Source organism: Myodes glareolus, chromosome 7 (genome assembly GCF_982192425.1).
Source record: "Myodes glareolus chromosome 7, mMyoGla1.1, whole genome shotgun sequence".
NCBI classification, from domain to species: Eukaryota; Metazoa; Chordata; class Mammalia; order Rodentia; family Cricetidae; genus Myodes; species Myodes glareolus.
In genome coordinates this window covers 17,652,631-17,679,885 of record NC_142032.1, presented here as the reverse complement: position 1 = coordinate 17,679,885, position 27,255 = coordinate 17,652,631, and the positions used below count along the sequence as shown (strand labels likewise).

General features: G+C 48.0%; 1 pseudogene; it reads left to right on the top strand.

Moving 5' to 3' along the window:
• Positions 1-21,653, top strand: part of LOC125403573 (acyl-CoA desaturase 1-like) — a 33,062-nt pseudogene extending 11,409 nt beyond the window's left edge.
• The last annotated feature ends 5,602 nt before the right edge of the window (positions 21,654-27,255 follow it).

Here is a 27,255-nt window from a genome sequence, read left to right as displayed (position 1 = left end):
CCCTTTATTAATCCAAATTGCTTCATGGATTGATAAACTCTAGGCCTCTGCCCACAACGTTATGCCTCTTCTCCCATATTCCTTGCTCTGAACCATCTCGCCCTGCATGACTGCCTTGGGGGTAGGGTGGGACCCTCTGACTCACAGTTATTCTGCCTTCCGGGCTGGACTCTACCTTTCTCTCTCCTGCTGGTACATTCTGTTCCTGGACTTTTCTTCTCTCCCCACACAGGAAGCCACCACTGTGGGCTCAGGGCAGCCAGGGTCTGCATCCCTGCAGCTCCCCTCCTGTGGACACCGCGCTATGGAGTTCTTCCTTGTCTTCAGCAGGCAGAGCTGGTGGTCTCCTTCCCAGGCCTCCAGACCCTCTCTGCACATTCACCTCGGGGGCTTCTAGCATCTTGATGACCCCAGACAAACTATTGTCTGCAAAACTGTTCTAGAGATATTGCTGGTCCAGACAGCTTCTCTCTCATAAGTCTTGACCAATTCAAATGCTGATGATGTAGCTCTGAGCCAGCCATGCAGCAGGCACCTGAAAGGTAGCAAGGGCAGCCTTAGCTGTGGTACGGCGTTCTGTCCTCTGCACACTCTTCTCCCCACCTTGGATGTTCCTTCTGCTTGAAAGACTTGTAGGAGAACCACAGGGCATGGTGAGACCCTGCCTCAAAAAAAGGCAGAAGCGGATTGAGCCCCCCGAGGTCCGGAGGGGGAGCGGAAGGAGGAGGAACATGAAAGACGAAATCAGTACTGCGAGGGATGCTATCACCCACTGATACAAGGGAACGGATCTGATGAGAATTTACCAGGGCCAGTCGGACTGGGACTGAACGAGGACGTGATCTAGCCAGATTCTCGGAATTTGGCCGGATTCTCTGACTGTGGCTGGCCCGGGGTCTTTCTGAAAAGCCATTGACTATGACACTGGGACCTGTTTCCTCTGCATATGCTGGATTTTGGGGATCCAGTCTGTTTGGACGCTCGCCTTCCTGGACCTGGAGGGAGGGGGAGGGAGCTGGAGCTTCCCACAGGGCAGGAAACCCTGACTGCCCTGGGGGACGGAGGGGAAGGAGGGGGGAGTGGGGGGAGTGGGAGGGTGTTGGGAGGGGGGGCGGAAATGGAAACTTTTATAATTTAATAAAATTTACTATAAAAAAAAAAGGCAGAAGGAAGGGCAGCCATAGAATGAAAGAAAACATGTGCAGAGCATGTACCTCATAGGGGATGGATGAGGCCTCACCATACAAAAGCACCTATTACACTTTTGCAATAAAAAGACAAATAGTCCGATTCTAAGCTAGCAAAGGTATTGGACCTCATAGTTCTGCAAAGCAGAAACAGAAATAGCCAATAATTACGTGAAAAGAAGCTCTGTGTCAGTAACCACCCAGGTCATACAAGTGAGAACACACGGAGTTAGCACTCCACACCCACGAGAGTAGCTGTAATTATAATGCTTAAAAAAATGTTGCTGAGGATATGGTAAAATTGGAACCCATTGATGGAGGGGCATCTAAGATTGCACAGCTGCTTTGGGAAACACACTGGCCATTCTTCAGAAGGTACCATGTGGCCCGATACTTCACTCTTTTTTTTTTTTTTTTTTTTTTTTTTAGACAGGGTTTCTTTGTAGCTTTGGAGCCTGTCCTGGAACTAGTTCTTGTAGACCAGGCTGGCCTCGAACTTACAGAGATCTGCCCGACTCTGCCTCCTGAGTGCTGGGATTAAAGGTGTGCGCCACCACCGCCCGGCTGATACTTCATTCTTTGGTATACCCAAGAGAATAAAAATATAGATCCACAAAAACCAACGTACGTAAATGTCCACTGCTGCACTATGGAATAGGCCAGTACAAAAACCACACAAAAATCCATCCAAACTGAATAAACAATGAAATTCATTTATATGTTGGTATTTTATTCAGCCATAGAAAAGAATGGAGTCTTGATGTGTGGCATAACACGGATGGACAAACACCTTTCTGAGGCCAAGAAGAAGACACAGAAGTCAGTATGCTGTATAATTGCTTTTATATGAAATGTCCTGAATACACAAATCAAGAGTCAGTTAACAGACTAAAAGTAGCCATGGGCTGTAGAACAAAAGAAAGGGAAGTGACTGTTAGTGGGCATTGTTTTACAGGGACTGACGAAACTGCTCAAAAGTTCAATCACTGTTGTGGTTGCCCAACTCATCACAAAGCCTGCATGAGGAAAAAGTATCTTGTACTTTCATTGTTGTTACCATAATGTGTAGTTGAAACTCAAACCCAGATAAATTAATGAAGTGTGGGTTAACTTCAAGGTTTTCATTACGAGAAACACGCGATATTCCCATCACTGTAGAGAGTAAGTTCTTCGGTCCCACACTTTACAGGAACTCCCATGAGAAGACGTCTCGTTACACCTAATCATGGTAGTTGAAAGAAAGTCAGATTCCACCTTCGTCATCAGTGAAAATGCACAGCCAACACACAACCGAAGCTTCCCAGGAGCAGAAGACTCACACTCGGAGTCCACAAGAAGGAAGAAGCCACAGTCATAACACCAATGGCAGCATTTCTGCTGGGATGCTGCAGGATAGCTGAGCACCCTCTTACAACATCAACAGCAAGTGCTGTGACCACCTGACCTTGACTCCAAGGACGGTTGAGTTGTCACGGTTGTAATGTCCTCCCCCCCCACTCCAGAAACAGTGAGAGAGTGAAGGTGGGGCTGCACTGCATCCCTAGAACTGCAGCTTTGCTTCCTGGCTAACCTGGGCATGGAACAAAGGGCCCACCAGAATCTGCTATTCAGTCATACCCAGTGTCCTAGTAACGGTTTCTATTGCTGCAGTGAAATACCATGACCAAAAAGCAAGTTGGGGAGGAAGGGTTTTATTTGGCTTACACTTCCACAATGTAGTCCATTGCTGAAGGAAGTCAGGACAGAATCTCAGAGCAGAAAGCTGGAGGCAGGAGCTGATGCAGAGGCCATGGAGGAGTACTGCTTACTGACTTGCTCCTCATGACTTGCTCAGCCTGCTTTCTTCCAGAACCCAGAAACACCTGTCCAGGAATGGCACCACCCACCATCAATCACTAATTAAGAAAATGCTCTACAGGCTTGCCTACTGCCCATTTGTTTTATTTATTTGTTTATTTAAGTGTTTTGTCTGCACGTATGCCTGCATGCCAGAAGAGGCCATCAGATCCCATTATAGATTGTGAGCCACTATGGAGTTGCCTGGAATTGAACTCAGGACCTCTGGAAGAGCAGTCAGTGCTCTTAACCACTGAGTCATCTCTGTAGCCCCACAACCCACTTATGGAGGCATTTTCTTAATTGACGTTCCCTCGTCTCAGATGTCTGTGTCAAACTGACATAAAACTATCCCAGCACACCCAGTGATACCCAAAGGCAAAGCCTGGTGGCATAGCCCTCCTCGCAGGCTGGCAATGGCTGAACTTGTGACCAGGACCCCAGCACAAGATTCTATACCTGTCTTAACGTTCACCTGCACCTGATTTCAAACACCCACCTCAAAGCACAGAAGCTAACCTGACATTGTTCTCTAGTTTTCCTATCACATGTCAACCTTCTGTACAGTTCTGGGCTCTTCACATGCATCTCAATCTTAAATGTCTCTTTGTGCCTATGGTCAGTACTTGGCGAAGTAGAGATCTCAAGGACTTTTTTTAAAAACTTATTTATTGTGTATACAGTGTTCTGCCTGCATGTATGCCTGCACACCAGAAGAGAGCATCAGATCTCATTATAGATGGTTATGAGCTGCCATGTGGTTGCTGGGAATTGAACTCAGAACCTCTGCAGGAGCAGTCTTAACCTCTGAGTCATTCCAACAGCCCCAATCTCATGACTTCTTTATATTATGTTTTCACGACAAACTATGGGAAACGCCACAGGGTCTATTCTACAACTGGCAGTTCAGTTTTCGGGGTATTAGCAAAGGGCTGATTCTTGAACACTGACCGTGGGCAAATGCCACAGGCTCTATTTTGGGACTGCTAGAGGCAGGGGAGGTTGCCCCCACACCCTGCCCTCCCACTGGGAATACTCAGGGCTTCTCCAAGCTTACAGAGAACTCCTAAAGGAGCAGATTGTGCTGTGTGACTCATGTGGGCTGTGGGCCCAGGTGACTGCTTGGTCAGAAAAGACAAAAAGGCCCTTTCCCTCTGGGCCATGTCTCATAGAGGAGCAGTGAGTAGCCCAAGCCAGGCAGGGCCATAACAAACACTGTAGACCACTGAAGAAACCAGAGAAAGGAAGAAGGGGAATATAAAAGGTAACTTTGTTTATTTCACATATTTCTACTCTGAACTCAAGTGGAATTTCATGACACAAAAGCAGCCCAAAGTGAGCAATTCAGTGCGTTGGGTACACTCTCAGAATCGTCCAGCAGCCCAAAGCGAGCAATTCAGTGCATTGGGTACGCTCTCAGAATCGTCTAGCCACCATATTTTCCTAAAACATTTTCATTACCCAAAACTCTTACAACCACTCAGCAGTGACACCGAATCTTATCACCCACAAGCCAACCTTTCCCCACGCCTGTAACAGCCAATGTGAATGCACTTGCCTCATATTCCACAGAAACGGAATTAGACAACTTCGAACCCATGCCTGCCGTCCCACTCCCTGCCCCGCCCTATACTTTGGGCAATCACCCACTGCGTAGCATAAACCTGTAGGATGAGGTTCAAAAGAAAACTTGGGGCAAATGTCTAACTATTGACATACCAAAGAGTCTGCTGGCCTCCAGGCTCAGTACCTGTGGCTCCTCTGAGCTCTCCTCACCCCGCCCCCTGCCCTAAACTTCTCCAGCTCGTGGCTTCCTTTCCCCCAGTTTCTCATTCCTACATAACCCTGCCCTCTTGGCTCTTGATCCCCTTGGCCCTATCTCTTGCTCGCCCCACCTCTCTCCTCTATGGCCTGGTTCTCTCCTGGCTGGCCATGTTTGGTCTGCTTTCTCCCTGCTCTGGACCGTTCCTCTGATTGTACTCCCCCTCATATTTACAGTAAACACCTTCTCCTCAACCATAGCTTGGAGTGAGTGGTCATGCCATTTCATTCAGCTAACGCTATCGCCAGCTAACCAAAGCTGGTGCACCACTAGCTCATCTACTGAGCTGGCTCCACCTTTTGACAAATGTGAAAAGCGCTTACAAATATTTGCGCACAAATATTTGGGCATCGACTTTCACTCGATTTGGGTGCATATCCAGGAGTAATTTGCTTGTACGGGATTCCGTTTAGCTTTCTGTGGAGTCACCAAGCTGCTTTCCATGTCTCGACCATTTTAGTTTCCCACCAGGAATGTTTAAGCATTGCGCTTGATTATTCTTCAAAAAAAAAAAAAAAAAAAAAAAAAAAAAAACACCTTTCCTCCTTCCAGGAAAGCCCCCCACACACACACACACACTGCTGACGCCCTCACACTTGAGATACAGGGCAGGAGAAGCTGCAACTCAAGTGGCAGGACTGTCAACAGCACGAGCTTCCCGCCTTGCCTTTTTCAGGACAGGAAGTGTGGCAGGAGCAGGGAGGCCAGGTTGCAACCTGCTCGGAGTCCCTAAAGGGGACAGAAGTCAGCTATTCCACTAACCCCGGTCCTATGGCCCTTCAGCCCTCGGTGCGGACTGGGTACCCCGCTGAGGCCCTCAGAGCATCCTAAGGGAGGAAGGCGGAGGCTGCACGGCTGGCCTTGGCCCTGCTCTACCGCACCCAGCGCTCACACCCCTACCTGGCCCTCTGCCAGTCCGCACCTAGCCCAACCCAGTGAGCCGCTCCAAGCTGCCGCCCACCCCACACAGCCCCCGGGGTCACTGGCGTCCACTCTGCCCACAACGCCTGACCCCGCGCAGCCAATCAGTAGCCGCGCCGCGGCTCGGCCCGCGCCAATCCAAAGGCACCGCCCCTGGCCCGGGAGATGCGCGCGCACCTTGCGGTCGCCCTCCCATTCGGATCAAAGGGAGGGCGTTTGCTGGATGCTGTAACTGCCCCACCGGCCTTGCTCTCGGCCAAGGAGGTCTCGGGTGTGGGCTCTGGTCCACCGCCGCCTTGGAGGTCTCGGGCCAAGACCGAACAGGGCAGGGCAAAGCGGTCACGTAGGAGGCAGAGTGCCACCTCAGCAAAGCACAGCAAAGATTGAGTCGTGAAAGCGTGTGAGAAAGCACACCAGCCAAGTGTTAAGGAGCATTCCAGGCTGATGTCACCAGGAATGAAAGCAGTCGAGAATGTCCGCACGTCAGCTAACCTGGCCTATGTAGCGAGGAGCCGGTGTGTGTAGAGGCCACAGGTTGACAGGGTGTCTTCGATTCTTCTTCGTTTATTTAGTTGAAGCAGAGTCTCGTTGACCCTAAACTAGGCTAGTCTAACTAGCTTGCCCAGGAATCCCGAGTCAGCCTCTTGAGCGGGCTTCCATTTAAGCCATGTTTTCATGTGGGTGCTGGGATCTGAACTCTGGTTCTCAGAATTGCAGGGCAAGCACTTTTTCCTTTGAGCCATCTCCACCCCCCCCCACCTGGGTTTGTAAAGCAAACTAATAACACTCTTATATACAAGACGAAGGTGTGGCTTTTCCTTCTACCTTATGCCACAACCTTGAAGATTGGGTCTTAATTTAAAATTCTCACACTGGTCAAAGTTCTACAGCTATAAGTAGTGGGTGGAACTGATCGCTCCGTCCCCCAAGCTTTAGCTCTTTCCAGAAAGAAGTGTCCTGGAAATTATTTTAAAATTCCCCTAAATGTCGAACTAAATTAAAATTATTAATTATTAAATTATTAAGTATTAAAAATCCTCTAAATTGAACTAAATGTTCTATTTCTTTCCCATATTGGAGTTCGACACCTCATAGCAGGCCGACTCTCCACGTGGATGTTTTGTGTTACCACCCTCCAGCTCTAGCACCAGGCAATGCCCTGAAGAGGCCCCTGGCCTACATACACTGTAGGACCTCAGGAGAACTCCCACACAGTGGGGGTCCCTTCCAGACCCTGGATTAGGCACAAAGCACACACACCAAATGCCTGTTTTCACAGAGAGCAGAGAAGTTAAAGTGGCTGCTTTGTGACTCAGACCTTGTAGGTGTCACATTTAAGAGAAAAGGGGAGGTCTGTGTTAGAATGGGCGAGGGTGTTGTGGTAAAGGAGACAGGGAACAAAGGAAGGGAGCAGGGATATTTATCCCAGAGGGACAAAGGATAGAGAGGAGACAGACTTAACACATCGACAAATGACCATAAAGGGGAAACCCCACGTTAGGAGGAGGTGTTTAATTTTAATTGGGCTTGTTAATTAGGTGAACCAAAGAGGCCTTCTGATTGCTGGATTTTGGTAGTCAGCCTCAGGAGGAGGAAGTGACCAAATAAGGGGATAGACCTTGGTGGCTAGCTTTAGGAATGTAATTTAATCTTTTTAGCCAAGGCAGAGGGGACGGAAGAGAAGGGCAGGCCCACCAAGCCACAGCGCCAGCGGACTAGTGTCCCTTCAGGATCCAATTCTTGGCACCTCTGTCCACCAACATGAAGACCCATACCTTGCTTACTCAATGTCGTTTGAACTGGTCACCAGAAAGGAAAGGCGGGGAAGAAAGAATGGAAGGACAGAAAGGAAGGAAAAGGAGAGAGACCTGGAGGGAAGTTAGTGCAGGAATTCAATAGGGCTGGAACGTGGAGGCAAAGCTGGTACTGACACAGAGGCCCTGGAGGAGTTTTGCTTACTGGTTTGCACCCCATGGCTTGCTCAGCCTGCTTTCATATAGAACCCAGGACTACCAGCCCAGGAGTGACCCCACCCCCAATGGGCTGGGGTCACTAATTGAGGAAACACCCTACAGGCTTGTTTGCCTACATCTGGATCCTGTGGAGGCATTTTCTCACCTCCTCTCCAGTGACTTGGCTTGTGTCAAGGTCACATAAAACTAGGAGCACACAGGGCGGGGGAAGGGAAAGGGTGATAATGATTTACTTGTGATTTTTTTCCCCCTGTACTGAGGTGTAGAAATTAGGTTCTCACACAGGCTAATCAGGCACTGGGCCACTGAGCCATATCCCCAGGCTTCTTCTTATTCACTATTTTCTTAATTATAAGACAGGAGCTGACTAAGTTGCCCAGGCTGGTCTTGAATCTGCAATCTTCTGGCCTCAGTCTGAATCTGCCTGCTTATTTTCTAGCACCTTTACAAATGCATTGGTACAACTAGGAGTGCATTCTTTTCCTTTCCTTTTCTTTAATTACATTTCCTTGGGGCCGGAGAGCTGACTCAGTGGTTAAGAGCACTGGTTGCTCCTCAAGGGGGCCCAGGATTTGGTTCCCAGCACACACAGAGGCTCACAACTCCAGTCCCAAAGGATCTGATGCCGTGTTCTGGCCTTTGTGGTCATCAGGTATACAGTGGGCATCCGTGCGGGTGATGTGTGTGTCTTAGGGTCTCTATTGCTGTGATAATTTACCAAAGCGACTTGGGGAAGGAAAGGGTTTGTTTCGCCTACACATCCACATAACAGTCCATCATCAAAACAAGTTAGGGCAGGAGCGCAAGGCAGAAATGAAGCACAGTCATGGAGGAAAGCTGCTTGCTGCTCCTCACGACTTGCTCAGCCAGCTTTCTTATGCACCCCAGGATCACCACCCAGAGGGGATGGGAGATGGGCCCTTCCACATCAATCGTTGAACTAAGAAAATGCCCTACAATCTTGCCAGTCCTATGGGAGCATTTTTCTCAGTTTTTGGTTCTGTCTTCTCAGACAACTCTAGCTTGTATCGGGTTAACAAAACAACTAGAAGAACAGAAAATAAAATTTATATAAAAAAAATTGTGATGGGATTGAGGGAGGCCTGCCGTAGCACAAGAGGACAATTTTTCGGAGCCGGTTCTCTCCTTCCACCACGCATGCGTGACCGGGGGATGAAGCTCAGGTCACCAAGTTTTGCAGCGAGCACCTTTTCCTACTGAGCCATCTTGCTCGCCCCGTGGGTCAGTGCTTGAATCTCTCCATATTGTTATTCTCCATGGAGTACCCACCTCTTAGGGTCACAGTGAAGGGCCAATCAAATTCCAGTGGCTAAACATGAGCCTGCCTGCTCTCCTTCTGGTGTTCTGGAAGTATGAGCAAGAGAATGGGAACCAATGGGGACTAACACTCATTGGTTTGTTTAAATGTCCGTGCCCACAAAGCATGCCCAGTACATGCATGGGTGTAGTGATTCCATGTTAGCACGCAGAACAGAATGTGTGTCTACCTTTGGCCAAGCTTCTCAAGGTCTGGCACCCTGGGTTTTTGAGAGTTAGGCAATGCCATTACCTTTCCTGTTCCTTGCCCAGAGCGTCTGTTAGAAAGACAGGTTACATCTATGTCCTTGGCCCATAAACCTCAGCCAAGCTTCTCTTCCTACGTACCTGGGAGAATGGTGGGATTAAGAGTGGTGTGCACTACCGTGGTTTCTCTATTTGCTGTGTGACTGCTCCAGCCGTTCTCACTGAGCTGGAGCTAGCCTAGTAGGCTGGCTAGCCAGCGAGCCCTAGGTATCGGTCTGTCCCCCAGCTCCACAGCGTTGGGGGTACACGTATGTGACAGCACAATTTTTCCTTGGGTTCTAAGGATCAAAATCTGGGCATCGTGCTTTCAGGACAAGCATTTTGTTTCTTAAGATTGTTAAAAATCAAAATTATAGCAAATTCAGTTATAGTTGACCTTAATTTGCAATTTATGTTTGGAGCAGCCCCCATTCTTCAAAATACAGCGAAAGCGCCTATTGGTCAATAGGAGAATCTTATGCTTCTTTGGGAAGTTGGATTTAGTTGCTCAACATGAAACAAAAAAATATCAGATGACTTCAGACTGCATGATTGTCAGGGTTTAAGTAAAATCCTTATTAAGATGAGGCAGTGGGAGCGGGATGGTGGTGGTGCACGCCTTTAATTCCTAGCACTCAGGAGGCAGAGGCAGGCAGATCTCTGAGTTCTAGAGTCTGGTCTACAGAGTGAGTTCCGGGACAGCCAGGACTACATAGTGAGAAGACCAGAACAACGGCAATAAAAGCAAAACATTTATTTTTTTTTCATTTACTTAACTGCTCATTGTTTTTAATTAAGTATTTATTTATTTATTGTGGGTGAGTGAGTGTGTGTGTGTGTGTACCACATGCATGCAAAAGTCTGAAGTCAGAAGAGGGTATTAAATCCCCTGGAACTAGAGTTTCAGACCGTTGTGATCCAGTCATGTGACTGCTGGAAATTGAATCCAAGTCTTCTGCAAGAGCAGTAAATGCTCTTAATCACTGAGCCATCTCTCCAGTTCTTCACCTAATTGCTCAGCGCCGAGAAATGATTTGTCCTAGCAGATACATAGTGAAAGAAGGGGGAAAGATCAGAGGAGGCAAAGGATCAAGGAGTCTGCTGTGCTGGGAGGGTTACATCTCCTAGGGATGTCAGAGCCACCCCCGGAGAGCCTCACCAACATGACGGCTGGAAAGAGCTGAGCAAGGACAGCAGCAACAGCCACGCTAACGTGGACAGCGGGAAAGCCCAGAGGCCTCAACCCTACACAAAAAACCAGAGGCAGTAACGAAATGCTGAGAGCAGGGAAATCGTCCCTGGGGAAGGGAGCGCCAACTGGTTATCTAATACCAAACGGTTGGCCCTAGATATATACATATAAGTAACATTGTGTAGACTGAACAGGCTGTTTTTATATAATAGGAATATATATGTATATACATATATTTATGTAACAATGGTTAATGAAAAAAGAGGCCATGAATTTGAAAGGGCAAAATGACGTATTTATATTATAATCTCAAAAAAATAAAAGAAACACTTTAAAAAGGAAATGATTTAATTTGTCCTTGGAAACAAGGCTTGCCATCATTTGCACTTATTTTTGGTATATCATTGGCAAAGAGAGGAAGAAGTTAAAGTTGGTTTTCCCGCCTCTTTTCTATCTCCTGAAGTGAAACACACTAAGAAATTAGTTCTCGTTATGCGTCTGCTCAGGGGAGTTGAGCTGGCCTTAAACACCTCAGAGGTAATGAGGTCACTTACCGAGTAAATCCAGGCCAGTCTTTAAAATTCCCCTTCTGTTCTAGCCAATGCTGAGCATTCCGAAGACATTTCTCTGCTCATGGCTGTGAGCTGACTGTGTTAGAAAGGTAGACAGATACGCCTGTGTCTTTCCACAGTGTCAGAAGTTATTGAACAGTGATAAATATGCAAGTCATTTCGATTCTGTTGACTCTAACTGGCCAGAGAATCCTGGTTTTACTTGATAATAGAGACTGATGGGATCCCGATGCAAGACTCTCAGGATTTTGCTTTTTGTTTGTTTGCTTGCTTGGGGGTGGGGGGGGGTCTTTTGACATGAGTGTTGGGGAGCCTTGTGCGGGTCCCCCTATCACAGAGCTGCAGCTGTCCCTGAGTGACCTTCGCTGTATGAGTCCCTGGCCTGCTTTTCCTGTGAGGACAGATAGACTTTTTACCCATGGGTTTTATAACCGTGAATAGCGTCTCTGTTTCTCTTCTTTGTTTCCAGCCAGTGTCTTTAAACAGGGGCTGGGCTTTCCTTAACCTCTTACCTTCTCTTGTTTAGATGGAAGCCTGCCTGCAGTCTTTCAGCTGGAAAGGTGAGCGAGCATCCCAGTAATAACTGTATTTAAACCTTTGTCTACACCTGCTGCTACGAGGTCATCTGGTCAATCAAAATCCCATCTCTTTACATAGGCTGTGGTGCCCAGTTATAAGAGCTGCTAATGGTTTAGCTGCTTCGAAATCAAAATATAATTCTATATAGATGCCTACCACTGTTGCTGCATGTTTCTGTGAGTACTGGTGTTACACTGGCCCTGTAAGTACCTGTACGAGAAGGCTTAAAGTATCTGACTCGTACCCGTCTGCTGGGTTCTGAACGTTCATATTGTCAGTGCAGCTTGACATTCTCCACACCCTTGGATTGCCCTTTGTAGTATGTCCAAAGGTCTTGCCCCTCATGAGGTGGTCTAGCCTCATCCCTGAGCTTGCCACCTTTCCCCTTATCATCTCCTGTACCGTTCCCTCATTAATGTATCTCTGGACAGCTGGTCTCAGGACGCAGGACACTGAGTCTGTTAGTGACCTGTGGCATTGCTTCTGTACTCCTCCAGGTACCCCCTGGGCTAGGAGATGAACTCAAAACAACAAGCCGTGAGCATGCTGAGCCATTAATAACACACGCATGCACGCAGATTGTTCTAATGGCCTCTTGTTGTGGAATACACATCTCTCCCATCACCTGTCCCTCAGAGAAGATGCCGTGTAACTCAGAAGAAGACATACATGCCAAAATCAAAGATATGTGTGGGCTGTTAACAAGACTACCGGGATGAGGAGAGAGAGGGCTCCACCCAAGGCGACGTATGAATCACCACTCTCGTGGCTCTGCTGCCTGTAGGAGCTCTGCCTGGGACCACACTGGTTGTGCCTGCAAATTTTACACTTGGCTCTAGGCTAACCAGATCCCTGTCCAGAGGCAGTACCTCAGTTTTCTCACTGCCCTTTGATGGAGTAGTCTCAAGAGGCCGTGGCCCTTTGTTCAGGCTTTCCTACCTTCTTCTCTTTGGTCTATAAGGCTAACTGGGCTAGAAGTAGAGATGAATGGGATTGGGGTGCAAGACTGTGAGGATTTTTGTTTGTTTGTTTGTTTGTTTGGGGGCAGTCTTTTAACATGGGTGTTGGGGAGCAAGCCCTGAGCCCAAGTGTCAGGGTCTTTGTGTGGGTGCACCTGTGACAGAGCAGCAGCTGTCCCTGAGTGACCTTTGCCCTTGCCTGGCTGCCTATCCTAGCTCTCCCTCTTACAATGAATGGAGTCCCCAGCTAAGAGGCATGGGAACCAACTGCCATTTTGAGCTTAGCCAGAAGACAGAGCAGGAGGAGCCTACTGAAGAGGAATGAGTATTGAAAGGAAGGAACAGTAGACAGTCATCCGCAAAGCTATCTGAACCTCACCCACTGGGCAGTCCCAGCTGGTATGCCCTGGAGGAAGCAGGCTCTTGATCTCAAGTGGAGAGATGTGTGTAACTTTGCTATGCGGGTTAGGCCTCCAGGGTGCAACACATGCCAGGCAACAAACTATTCTTCTTTTCTTTTTTTTTTTCCCCCTGGTTTTTCGAGACAGAGTTTCTCTGTGTAGCTTTGGCTGTCATGGAACTCACTCTAGACCAGGCTAGCCTAGAACTCATAGAGATCCACCTGCCTTTGCTCCCGAGTGCTGGGATTAAAGGTGTGTGCCACCACTGCCCAGCTTAACAAAAATATTCTTAGAATGAAATAAGGCAGCAGAAATGTCTCATGTTCTACTCCCTATCTAGTCTACTCTGGCCGTTGTCTGCTGAGGCCAAGAGGTAGCAAGGACTGAGTACTTTCTAATGTCAGTGTTCACTGGCTGCTTCCATCTGTCCTTGGCAGGAACAGGTCATAAGTAGGAGCCTTTAACAGCCCTCGTCTTCAAGATGCTGGGCTAAGAGAGACAACTGTCACTCTGCCACCCACTTGTCCTAAATTAGCTCCTTGGAGGTTTATGGTATGGGAAGCTGGCACAGCTGTTCTGTAGGCCTTCAGATGTTTTCACCTCTGACCCCCGAAGACTGAATCAGAAAGGGGATCAGGACATTCTACAGACTCAGGACCACTTGCTGCTGTCTGGCCAGCAGAGAGCCAGGCTGGGCACCTCCAGAAGACAAGAAGAAGTTTCCGACCCCAATAGCTTTGTCTTGGAGAGTGGTGGGGTAGGAAACATGATCAACCAGTTGGCAAGATATCTCAGGACTGTTGTGCCCAGATTACGACCCCCAGAGAGAGACCACCAGAGAGGCCCAGACTGTAATAAGCAAGGTTTAGTCAGCATAATGCAAACATGTTTGGAACCCCTGTCTCCAAATGACCCCATTATAGCAAGGTAGAGAGAGGAGTTGTATCTCCTCTGTGGGGTAAGCTTTTAAAGGCGTAGCTACAAAGAGGCTTTTTGAAGCTGCTTTGGCACTGGTGCAAGGACTTTTGCTCCCTCCCATCCTGTTAAATTAGCTTTCTCTTTGGTTTCTTGTTATCACCAGGTGGCTGGCTGGCTGGACTAAGTGACCCTGTGCTCGGAATCTCCCGGGTAGGAGCGGGGAAGGCCACTGTCTTCCTGGGAAAACATTCTGCTAGGAAATTTCTTCTGGTCCCTTTGAGAATAAGGGGTGGGGGTCCCACATGGACCTCTTAGGACTTGGAGGTAGGATGGCTTTGTCCTTTTAAACTTTGCCTTGGGAAATCCCTCAAACACTCCAGCAAATGAAACTGAGAAGATCTCCTTTCTCAGGGAAGCAGTTTTCCTAGATGTCTATTATAATCAACAGGGCATTGTTTTAGAGTAGAAAAATCACTTTGGTTTAGTTAAATCATGGTCAGAGGACCATGGTGGGAACAGGCCAGATGCACGTCGGCTGTTCCTCCATTCCATTTGTGATGGATGAAGAGGTGTAGCTCTGTTCCTTAGCTCCTCTGAGAAAGCAGAGGCAGAGCAGAGGCCCCATGCAGCCAGAGCAACAGCCCAGAGGCTGAGCATTGACCCCTTGCACCCAGAGCCAGAGCAACAGCCCAGAGGCAGAGCAGAGGCCCCATGCAGCCAGGCAACAGCCCAGAGGCAGAGCAGAGGCCCCATGCAGCCAGGCAACAACCCAGAGGCTGAGCATTGACCCCATGTAGCCAGAGCCAGAGCAGCAGTCTACGGACAATCTCTCCACTCCTTCCCAGGAGGGGAGTCTTCACATGTGGTTTTATCTCCCTATCACCCCTTCCTGTAGGTCTCAGGCCAGATTTGATCAGACTGCCTGTGCTTGGTCAACCTCAGCAACTAGGACAGGGACCAGAACATTGTCCCAAAGCCAGGACTGCACTCGCTACCTTTTGGCATTCTGCTGATGGCATGTGCTGTATCTTTGGGGAGAATGTTGGCACACAGAGCCTGCACAGTGACCTACTTACGTGCCTGCGTTATTTGATGAGCAGCTAGCTTGAGAGAGTTGGCAATGAAGAGATGTGTGTTCCAGATCTCTGCAGCGGAACAAAAGGACAGGGGGCTCAGCTTGACTGTCTTCACCCCTCCCCCACCTTTGGGCTAGGGCCTCTTCTTGTGACATCCCAAAGAAAATGTGACTTTGGTCTAGCCTTTGCCTGACTTTCAGTAGGGGCGGGTTTAGCTCTTACATTTTGCAGCTGCTCAGAAAAGCCCAGAGGGAAGAACTGAAGTGATTCTGCCAACACAGGGCAGAACCCGCTCGGATACTCTCCGAGCACAATGCTACGGGATATTGCTTAAACGCTCGGTGTTGCCACTAGCAGTCCCTCCTTTGTGGAAAAGGAACAAAGCTAACTGACCTGAGACATCACCTGAGAGCTGAGGTTAGAACAGGCACCAGAACGCCTGGATTCTGGTCCCAGGTGCCATCAGGACTCCAGGCTGCATTATTCTGATGACACTGCATCAGAGTACTGTACAGGAAACTACTGTCAGGGGCTGGGGAGTTCAATGTAGGGTTTCCATTTAGCTCCAAGACTTTTCTTTCTTCCCGTGACTGCCGGTTCACTAAGGTGTTTCCATGCAGGCTGTGGTCAGATCCTGTCTGTGGGATGCTCTCTATCGGGAATGGAACCAGAGCTTTCCTTGTTTAAATACCGACTCTGTGACTCCCAAGGGGATCCACTAGAAAGAACAGACAACATTCAGGTGGCAAGAACGGAGATCAGAAAAGGCTGTTCGAGAAACTTACCTCTCTGCCTGTGAAGGACACGGGGAAGTTGTACAATGTGTGGTTACATCGCCAACTTCAACTAAATTCTGTAGCCTCTGAAGGGTTGTAGTTTACAGGTGGGCTCTAGGGCATTGTATACAGTTTCTACCATGGCTTCAACTAGGAAGTCATGAGAACACCCAGGATCCTGCTATACTTCTTGTTCAGGAAAAAGGTAGATCTTTATCCTAAAACTAAAGAAGACACCATGGCGAAGGAGAGAGTCCTTGACACCATCCTTATAGCGGAACCTGTCTTCTGAGGACTCCCCAACTGCTTTGTCCTGCAGTATTTTTCTGCATGAAGAGTGCCTCGGCAGCTCATTGACCTTGCAGCCACTGTTAGGGTCTGCAAAACTTCCCCAAAAAAACACCATCCATGTATGCAATTAGCAAAGAGTGTTTATTACAGCACATGCATGTGGGGTTCACCTAGTCAAAGTGGTGCCCCCCCACCCCAGGAGCGCATAGACTTGTTTTTAAGCATAGCTAAGGGGAGTTTCGGGAGCAATTAGGTCATCTCAAACTTAATTGGTTAAGCAAGTAGCAGTTCTATTAGTATATTTCTAGTTGGCTGAGGTTTAGTCTTATCATTTTTGGACACTTCTGTCTAAGCTTGGACGAGACTCAGAAGTGGGCTGCTGGCTTTGTCCTTGAGAATTGGGAGACTGACTTAGGTCCTCTGTGTTTGTTTTCTCCCTGGATCCTGAATGGAAGGTCACAGTGGATAATTGGCTCTTTGTTGGCAGAGGCACCTGTGTGTCCTTCTCAGAGAACTGAATCCTAAATTCAACTGTAAAAAGTGGGACTGAACCCTGAATTCAACTGTAAAAAGTGGGAGAGTTTAACCTCTTCCCACCAAACTTGGAAAGTGCAGCCACCACTGTTGCCAGGACATCTCAGGCAATTAGCTGCCATGGCTCAGCTTTCTGTCCTTCTACAGGACAACACAGGTATATTTGAATTCACAGGAAGAGCCCAGACAACCATGAGAGCCTTTGAAAATACAGCCATGATCCTGAGTTCTGTGCTGGCCGCATTACTGGATTGGGTGATCCATTGATAGTGAAGGAGTCCTGACGGCAATCCCCACATCTTTACCACAGAGAAGGAGTCCTGACAGCAATCCCTACATCTTTACCACAGAGGCACTCTAGGTCCCAAGGCCTTCAATCTCATCTGCTCTGTGCTCGGGGCTTAGTACGTGCACTAGGACACAGTCCCACCTATCTTGCTTGAAGAACTGTCTAAGAGCTGTGACTCTCCTCCCTCCATGCAGTCTCCTGAAGTAGCGAAGCTGTTCCCTTGCTCTGGAACTTCAGGTTGCTTTTCTACACAACCCTCTTTTGGAGCCAGAGTCTCAGGGACTGTCTGAAGTGGAGCTGGGAGGCCTAGGCCTTGCCATCGTCTTGGATTCTCCCAGGAAAGCATTTCTGCTCTTCTCAGTCTCTCCAGGAAAGTGTTTATGAGCGGACCTGAGAACACTGTGTCCACCACAGTTCCTGTCGTATATTTTTCTTTTCAAATATGACTTTAGATTTCTTTATTTTGACGTGTGTGTGTTGCCTGCATGTGCGTATGTATGCCAGGTGTGTGCCTGGTGCCCTTGGGAGTCAGAAGGCAACAGATCCTCCAGGAGTGGAGTTATAGATGGCGAGGATACACCCTATGAGTGCTGCCAGTTAAACCTGGAGCTTCTAAAAGAGCAGCCAGTGTTCTTAACTGTTAAACTATTGTCCTGGCCCCCTCTGCTTTAATTTTGTTTTTGCCTTTTTGAGACAGGGTTTCTCTGTGTGACAGCCCTGGTTGTCCTGGAACTCACTCTGTAAACCAGGCTGGCCTTGAATGCACAGAGATCGACCTGCCTCTGCCTCTTGACTGCTGGGATTAAAGGCCTGTGCCACCACTGCCTGGCCCTTTAATTTTAAAAATTCCATTTATTTATTTATTTGTGGGGGAGCACGTATGTCACAGAGTGCGTGTGGGGGTCAGAGGACACTTCATGGGGAATAGCACTCTCCTACCAGGTCCATCCTAGGGATCAAATCAAACTCATTAAGCTTGATGACAAGAGTTTTTACCCACTGAGCCACTGGGGTTGGGGGTGGAGAGGGGAGTCCTACCGGTGGGAGAAAAGACTGTGTGTGCTCTGCCCCCACCCACTTGCTGCCCTCACACGAATTGGCTGCTTTTACACAAAAACCCAGCATCGAAGATAAGGGCAGAGTGGTGAACACGGTTGACCAGAAAGCTGAAAAACTGGTGCTGTTCCACAAAGAGCGAAGGCAGAGGGAGCCGGAGATGTGGCCCCAGGCACCTGGGGTTTGCAGTCTTTGCTTTTCCTCTCAGAAATTACAAAACAATAGCTGGGTGATTTATTTGGCTCACTGGTTCAAAAATCATCCTTTCAAACTTTCTTAGAGAGAAAGAGAGACAGAGAGAGACAGACAGAGAGAGAGAGAACAGATTCATGGCTTGTGGATTATTGCTCTGTTCTTTTCTAAGCTATTTTAATGAATTAAATGCAATAAATATGCACTGGCCTGGTGTCCCCATCTAGGGGTCTTAATCAAGTTTGTGTTTTCTGCCAGTTAAAGAATTAAAAGACAGGAGCAGCAGGGAAATTCTCCAACACAAACAGAGTCAGCGGTGAAAAAGTGAGGAAAGGGTCTTATTAGGGGTGAGAGGGCACTGCAATCATGGGGAATGGGGAGAAGGACCCTTTGCCAAGCAGATAGGGGTCTCAGAGTCTGAAAATCCAGTCTCCTTTGGCAGCTGGGGCTAAGTCTTTGAAGGGTCTTCCTCCCCTTTAAACAAAGACACAGTGACTGATTAACCCATAACTGTTGTGAAAACATATCCTGGAGTCTGTCAGTGGTGGGGTGGTGGTGCACACCTTTATTCCCAGCACTCGGGAGCACTCTTTGAGTTCGATGCCAGCCTGGTCGACCAGAGCTAGTTCGAGGACAGGCACCAAAAGCTACACAAAGAAACCCTGTCTCAAAAAAACAATAAATAAATAAATAATTTTGCCCCAAAACTACAGAGAAAACCTTTGTCTCAAGTCAGGAGGGTGAGAAAAGAGCTCGGAGATAAAGAAGCTAGGCTGGGAAGTCTGTGCCTTCACCACCTTATCCTGGCCCTTCTGCCCTATCAGTTGCTTATCAAAGAATCTAATCCTTGTCCTCACTAGGAAGGACACAGACATGGTGAAGGTCACTGTATCCTTCCCTTCAGGAGTGTGTGGTACGTGAGGTGGGCAAAGAAACAAGCCCACAGCAGCCACAGTGCAGTGGACAATGCTGTCTGCCCGAGAGGTACGTTGAGTAGAGACTGCCCAGTGCAGATAGGAAAGAAAGGTTTTCTGAAAGAAGCACTCACCCAGGGTTAGACTTCCCTAAGTATGGGAGAGCAGGGACGGTGGTCAAAAGGAAGAGAGTGAGCTAGCAGAAGCCAGAACCAGTGCTTCTGGGACAAGTCCAGGGCTTGACAGATCATCAAATGCTGTTTACATTAACCTCTTAATTGCCACTCTCTTGTCACCTGGGCTGCTGCCTTGTTTTGGGAAGGAGGTGGATAATAGGACGATAGGATCAGCTAAAGAGTACCCCATTCTGGCTTTTCCTACTGATCTAAGCTTTAAAATGTATCGAGAAAATAATTAAGACATACTTCAAGACACTTTAAGCATGCCACTCTGGAAGAATTTTTATCTTGTCATTATTTTATGACTCTCCTCTCTAGCTTCTGACACCTTCCCCCATTTTGCATGTTCTTAGGTCATACAGCCCTCAGGAGGAAAACCAGAAGTATAGACCTTGAGAAGCCCTGACTAGAGTTTCCTTAGTCCTTAGTAAGATTTCTTTCTCTTCCTTATTGACTTCTGTATTTGCTTCTCTATCTGGGGGTATCTTTGTTTTACTATCTGTCTCATTATCTGTTGATTACCCTAAGCTGATAAACGTTGAACATTGTTGGTGTTGGAATAGGTTCAAGGAGAGCAATGCTGCCAATCATTGGCAAGCCTGTGGGGAGTTACCACATTTGTCCCCAATGCCAACTGTCATGAGGCAAGAACAACTTTGAGAGTTCTCAGAATTACGGCAGTTAGAGGGAATTTCTAAGACTTCTGAGAGTAGTTCTGGGTTTTTGTTTGTTCCGTTTTAGACAACAGGGTCTTATCTACTTCAGGAATGCCTCTAAATCCGCCGTGTAACTGAAGACCGCCTTGAACTTCTAGTCTTTTTCACCTCTACCTCCTGAGTGCTCGGATCAGAGGTCTGCGCAAGGTCCTATTTATCCAACCTAGGGATGAATCCAGAGCTTCGCGCGTGCTGGGCATGAAGGCAAGTACTCTACCACTTGCACCCCGAGTGCTTTTGGTTAACGTCACTTCCCCCATCAAAGGGTCAAGGCTGAGAGACTCAGTGGCCAGAGCAACCCACGGAGAACCTGCAGCGGCTGAAGGGGCTCCCTGGCCACTGGACAGATGCCTTTTTTCTGACTTTTTGCCGGTGCTGCCCGTGTGTTCTCTTGGAGATCTTTACAGGGAACACCAGTGCTGTGGGAAAATAAGTTGCTTTTGCCAGGTGGTGGTGGCGCACACCTTTAATCCTAGCATTTGAGAGGCAGAGGCAGGCAGATCTCTGTGAGTTTGAGGCCAGCCTGGTCTATGAAAGGTAGTTCCAGAACAGGCTCCAAAGCTACAGAGAAACCTTGTCTCGAATAACCAAAAGAATAAAACAAAACAAAACAAAACAAAAAAGGGAGGAGGCAGTGGTACAAGTGGCACTCAGGAGCAGAGGCAGGCAGCTCTCTGATTTTACCCATAATCCCTCTTCTGATCTGCCTCCTCCCTGATTCTTCCAGTGCCTTAGCTCTTCCAGCAGAACCAGTCTCTCTTTTATACCTTTATATTTTGATAGACTTTCATCTCACGAGGCTCCAGGACAGGTAGGTCATGGGTAACCAGGGTCTCTGAAATCCTTGTTTATGGGATGGCAACTCATTATTCTAGAGCAGAAAATACTGGGTCTATCCATCTATTCACCAACATCAGGATTTTCCAAGGTTTGAGGTACCCGATTACCTTGTTAGAGATGTGTTCAGAACAGGAAACAGCAGTCTCTGGGCCCCCTAACTGCTCCCTGTGCTTCTCTTCCAGGCGAGGGCTTCCACAACTACCACCACGCCTTCCCCTACGACTACTCCGCCAGTGAGTACCGCTGGCACGTCAACATCACGACATTCTTCATCGACTGCATGGCTGCCCTGGGCCTGGCTTATGACTAGAAGAAAGTATCCAAGGCCACTATCTTAGCCAGGATTAAAAAAAAGAACCAGAACTGGAAACTATAAGAAGGGCTGAGTTTGGCGTCATCTGGGTTCCATTCCAAAAACTATCTGGTCAGAGATTCAATGTTCCAGGATGCTAACGGTAATTATCATAACCCGTTGCCTTACAGCACAGCAGTAAAATGGTCAACACTGGAAGGTCATACTGACCTTGATACTGAGCAGATCTTGCCTCTTCTTTCTTCCATGTCCATTAGTCTTTCATTTCTGTGGGGTTTTTTGTTATTGTTGTTTGTTTTGTTTTGTTTCTCAAGACAGGGTTTCTCTGTAGCTTTTGGAGCCTGTCCTGGAATTTGCTCTGTAGACCAAGCTGGACTCGAACTCACAGAGATCTGCCTGCCTCTGCCTCCTGAGTGCTGGGATTAAAGGCCTGTGCTACCCCCGCCCAGCTTTCAATTTGCCTTCCCATCTTCTCCCTCACTGCCTCCCAAGCAGCTGCTTATTGCCTTTCAAGTCCTGGAGATCAAAAATAAAGTTCTCTCCAGATAACCCAGTCCCTTCAGGTCTCTTGAGCCTCATGCTAGAAATGGAGCACGCCTCTGGGGAAGGCCTGTTGGTTTGCCAAAGCCCATATCTTGCCCAGCAGGAAGACAAAAGATCTTTATTTGGCAGAGGGCTTGGGAAGCAGGTAAATAGTAAGGAGTTAGCCTGCAGGGTAGAATTCATAAATAATGTTGGCTTTGAGCTGGAAATAAGCCGCTAGAAATATCTTTCGTGGCCTCGCCACAGCCTCCTTCTCTCTCTCCTGAGCCCGTGACAGCGGTGTGTGTGAGTGTGTGTGTGTGTGTGTGTGTGTGTGTATTGGCAGTCCTCAAGCTTTAACTTAGAGGGCCTGAAGGAGAAGCATTTCCTTAGTAGGAATCACAGCCTGTGGGGGGGTGGGAGAGGCTTTTATTTTCCATTAGCAGCAAGCAAATCCCTTATTTTGTGGTGCAGGAAGACTGCAGGTTGTTGGGTGTGTCCGGAACTGCTAAGAACAGCTGCTCACAAGTTTGAGGAGTCATCCAAGGGCTGTCATTTTCCTACTCTGACACATTTGTGATAACGGTTGCTGCTCTCACAGTGATAATCTATACAATTATATAGAATCTATAAAGTTATGTGTAATTATGCAAAATATATAAAATCTATAAGATTATAAAATCTATAAGATTTCCAGACATCCAAAAAGAATAAGCATGCTAGGTGTTGTAGCCCTTGTCTTTAACCTCAGCACTCAGGAGGCAGAGGCAGGTGGATCTCTGCAAGTTTAAAGCCAACCGGTTCTCCAAAGCAAGTTGTAGGTCAGACAGGGTTACCTAGTAAGACCCTGTCTTAAAAAAAAAAAAAAAAAAAAAAAAAAAGCAAGCACATTAGAAGGTAGTGTGAAACAACCCAAAATTTAAGATGAATGGCGTAGTTGACTGGATTCTGAAAATGTTCCCGTGCCCTTAGGTCTGACAGGGGTGCTGAGGAAACTGAATTAGAGTAGAATGAGCAGGTACCCATTCTTTACATTGCTGGGGAATATATGAAGCAGTTAAGGTAAGAAACAGCGTTTGCAGGCAGCTCCTTAGTTTCTGAATGAAGACATCCAGGAATTGAGAATTTGCCAAGTGACTAGGTGTCCTATTGAAAAGAGGTTGAATCTGGGTCCTCTCATGAGCCCCCGTTTCTCTGCGGTGTATTATTACCACTGTTTACATTACAAGAGGTCGTAGCTGGGCATGGTGGAACATACCTGAAATCTGGCACTCCAGAGATGGAGGGAGATTGAGAAGGGCTTCACAACCAGCCAGAGCGACACCGGTTCATGATGCAACTGACTGTTTAGAGTGGCGTATAAAACTAGGAAAGCCATAAAAAGTGGTTATGGCACTGAAAGTGAAGTTTTTCTCCCGAGTTTTCTAATAGCCCAATTTTAGTCTCTGAACAAAAACTCAAAGAGGTCAGTGTGGCTTATGAGCAAGTTCGCCGTCATTTTCCTTGCTGTCCGTTCCAAAGCTAATTAAATTTTACTGTGAGTTTGTGGGGTTTTTGTTTTGTTTTACTTTTTTCTTTTCTTTTGGTTTTTCAAGGCAGGGTTCCCCTGTCTAGTCCTGGCTCTCTTGGATCTCATTATGTAGACCAGGCTGGCCTCGAATTTAGAGATCCACCTGCCTGTGCCTGCCAAGAGCTGGGATTAAAGGCTAGGGCCACCACCAACCTGTCTGCACTGTTTGGGAAGCTTTGGGGCTTCAATGCAGTCTTCAGGGACCTGCCTCGGTGGCCCATCACTCTCTCCACATTCTTCACCTTTAACTCTCAAAAGGAAGTAGAACCTGCAAAGACTGAGTCACATCCCAGGAACCTACCGGTCCTAAAAGCAATGTGAGGGTAAACTCTGGCAGCAGAAAACAGTCTGCTGGCATTAACTCAAACTTCAAGCTGACACCACAAAGCTGACACTACAGCCTGGGGAAATGTCAGGACTCATGAGTCATATGCTCACAAAGGCTCAACACGAGACCCTGGGAGAGGCTGAGAGCAGCAGCAGGAGGCCTGCCTAGGAGAGCATTTCTTACCTTACAGCCCAAGCCAGGCAGTCACTTCCTGCCTATAGAATGTCTGCCCCCAAAGAACAAAGAGCCCTCTAAGAACGCTGCCGCCTTGGACCTAAGGAGGAAAGGAAACAGACCTGGGTCTTCATGGTCCTAGAATAGGGAGGACTTCCTGGCCACAGCAGGAATAGGTGGTTTTGCTTTGTCTACTCCATCTGTGGAGGCAGACTTGACTTTACAGTTCACGGAAACTCGGGATTCCTGCAATAGCTTCCAGACTAGCATCTTGACTTCTGAGAGCTTCTAGAACAAGCTCTGTCCGTTCACTTTCTAACCTAAGGTTGGCCTCCCTCTGGATGAAATCCTGACTTAGAACCGTTGTGAGGGGGGACATCAGTCATTGAGAATCCCACCCCCCCAGCAAAGGTTATCACGCAGAGACTTAATTCGATGGAGACATTTATTTAACCATTTAAGACCTGGCTTTCTAAGTGCACACACACACACTCACACACACACACACACACACTCAAATTCATAAATAGTTTTAATTAAATTATCTGAAACAAACCAGTATACACGATGTATTTGGTTGTTTTTAATTCAAGGCCAAACAGATAAGAAAGCACTGATAAGACTCAAGTCTTTGATTAGAGGACACAGTATTCTCTAACTTCCAGTGCTGTGTAGTCTACCATCTCAAGGATAAAGAAAACAGACTAAAAATATGCCAAGGGCAACCGCTTTAACCTGGAGGCTAAGAAGGCAGATGCTGCCGATGAAAAAATCAAGACAGCATGTTCTACACTGGCAAAGGAGGCATCATTTTACTGTATCAGCAGCAATCACTGAACAAATTGAGTTCCTGGTATGGGTGAGATCCCTGGGAGAAAAGCAGCAAGAGAGCGAGGGGTCTGCTGTGGTGTGTCTCCAGAACCTCGGCTTTGCCTCCTCTGTTGAGCAGAGGACCAAGGCCTCATGCAAGCACCTTGTTATACCCATTAGCTGCCAGTGGTACCCAGTTATACCAAGAGCAAAGCCTAGGGGAGTGGTCCTGCTCCCTGCCTGAGAATGGTAGGAGGTTGAATCCTTCTGCATAAACTCCCTTTGTTCTTCAAGCACCCAACTCGCTCTAACCTCATGATCATCTTAATATCCAGCCACACCTGAGTTTTAGGCTGTATTCTCAAATCATAGAAAAACCAGGTATTTCTTCTCTGGTTTTCTAACTAAAGCCCACTGTCCTGTAGAGTCCTGGCTCCTCAAGACCAGCTTTCTCCTTGTGGGGAGCAGGGAGATAGTAGAGATTGAACCCAGGATCTTGTACATGCTAAGCAAGGGCTCCACCACTGAGCTGTATCACCCAGTCCCAGTTTTCTCTAAAAAAAAAAAAAACAAAAAAAAACCAACCTCCCAGAACTTATGGTCAGTACTCAGTGAAATCATGAGATGATCCCACGTGTTTTAGTTCCCTTTGTGCTACAAACTGTTGGAAATGTCATGGAAATGAGAGCATGCTGTAACTACAGTTAAATCTCCGTGACACAGGCAACTAGCTACTTGGTATACTTACAGCGGGAAATATGTCGGGCAATGATCACAGGCTACAAGGAGCTGAAACTATCTTGAAGGCACACACAAACAAAACTCCTCTCCTCTTGCAAAACTCAAGTCTGCTCTTCTGTCCCCCTCCCCCAGACTCCTGTCTTAGAGGGCTCACAAAGGGGACTCGGATGCTCAATACCTAGTGTGCACAAGGTTCTGGGGTTCAGTCCCCATCACCACAATAAAACAATACAACAAAAGGGACATCATGGGCTGTGTTGGCTCAGAGATTGAGGCTCAGGTAAGGATCTTGGGGGGGGGGCAAACAGACATCAGCTTCTTGACCACTTTGCACAGGGAACAGGGCCAGGCTGTAAGACCTGTGAACAAGGAGAAGAAACAAGGGAAAGGAAGGTGAAAGACAGAGAAGGGCTCGGAATTACCCCCCATTCTTAGAAAATTCTGGAGGGCTGCAGCAGAACCCCCGCTGGAGTCTTTGGTTTCTGGCACACACACACTTAAACTGAAGTGGATCTCACAGCATAAAGTTAGCTCCATTAAATCAAGCACCGCTGTGACATTTAGTCCATTCATAATAATGTGCAACCAATACCTTTAGCTCTAAATCATTTTCATCACCCCCAGGGAAAAATCACACCCGTTCAACCGTGGGTCCCCCAACTCCAGCTCCACCCCGCTTCTTAGGCCTTGTAATAATCAACATTCTGTCTCGAGGATTTACTCATCGGTGATATTTCACAGAAATGGAACCACCCAGCCTGTGGGATTCAGTAGATCTCTTCTCTCCTGACATTTTGGGCACTCATTCATACTGCCCTGTCTATCAGTACTTCATTCCTTCTGCCGATCCTTATTGGGCTGTGCTGTGTACCCAGCTCAAGTACCCCTTGTTCGTCTCAACCTTTCAGGGTGAAGTGTGTTGCTATGAACATTTCTGTGCAAATATTTTTGAGGACCCGCTTTCAGCATTCTCTGTATGCAACCAGGAGAGGCTTTCTTTGCTCATATTGTAATTCCATTTCTTTTTGTGAGGACATCAAGCTTTCTTCCACACTGGCTTGCACCAGTTTATACTCCCACCAGCAATCACTGTGCCCCTTGAGGATTCACGTGTTCACACATCTGTCCCTTTTCTCCTTCTTCCTTCCACAAAAGCCAGCCCCCACAGATCCTCCGATCCAGCTCTTGCTCCTGGGACATACGGTAGGAAACTGCACCTCTAGTAGCATCGAGCCCTGTCTTTTTTACACTGGGGCAGGGAAGGCAGGCCGTCAATTCCCTGGATCATTAAAGTACACACTACAGTCTTTTGTGTGACTCCAGCTGTGCTCCAACACTCTAAACTTCCCATTAAACTCCCACATAAGGAAGCTTAGGGCAGAAGAAAGATCGGTGTGGAAACTCAAGTTCCGAGGCGCTCACGTCCCAACCGTCCGCCTCCTCCCGCCCGGCCTCTCTGCAGTGGGCGGGCCTGGGGGCCTAGACGCTGAGCGAGACCCTGGGAGAGGAGGCCCCTCCCCGGGGTTACTCCCGGTCAGCACCCGCCCCCGGGGTTACTCGCGTTCACTCGGCCCACAACGTTCGACCCCGAACAGCCAATCATCAGCCGCGCTGCGGCTCTGCCCGCGCCCGCTCCAATCAGAAGGCGCCGCCCCTGCTGCTTGACTGCGCGGGTCGTTGTGGTGCCTCTTCTGCCCCCAACCCCAACCCCCACCCCCACCCTGGCTCTGCAGGAATGGGGATTCCAGGTGGAGCTGATAGAGAACTTCCTGGGGATTCTCCCCCATCCCCCGTCACAGATTCCGTGAGGAGAAGGGCCGCAGAGCTGTGAGCTCTTTGTAGCCAGCCCTGCCCCGTGGATGACCTTGGGTATGGGCTCCGGTCCCCAGCTCCCTCCTCCGTGGGGAGGACTTGGCAGAACAGGGCGCGATATTCCTGCTTCGTGCAGGCACCTATCCTGTAGGAGGCTGGGCGCCAGCTCAAAGGAAAAAAATCCAGTAGTCAAAGAAAA